The sequence below is a fragment of the Phaethon lepturus genome, unplaced genomic scaffold (genome assembly GCF_000687285.1).
Source record: "Phaethon lepturus isolate BGI_N335 unplaced genomic scaffold, ASM68728v1 scaffold45719, whole genome shotgun sequence".
NCBI lineage: Eukaryota > Metazoa > Chordata > Aves > Phaethontiformes > Phaethontidae > Phaethon > Phaethon lepturus.
The window spans coordinates 10192-10450 of NW_010566430.1; positions in this window are offsets into that span (position 1 = coordinate 10192).

Consider the following 259-nt stretch of genomic DNA (forward strand, 5'->3'; position numbering starts at 1 on the left):
CCCACGGCAATAAACCCCCACCCCCCCCCGCCCCGCCTGCAGCCGCGCAAGCCCCTTTCCAAGCCCCGACCCCGATAAAGCCACCGCTCCTGTGGGGCTAGGACGACACGTAAGGTCGGGTTCGCACCCCTCGCGCCGTCCTGGCGTGCAGACGGACAGACCACCCCGTCCCACCAGCTCTTCCCTCCTGGGCTGGGATTCCCAGCAGTACGGGAGGGAAAAGCCGCCCGCGGGGCACCGGTGGCATCTCGCGCCCTGG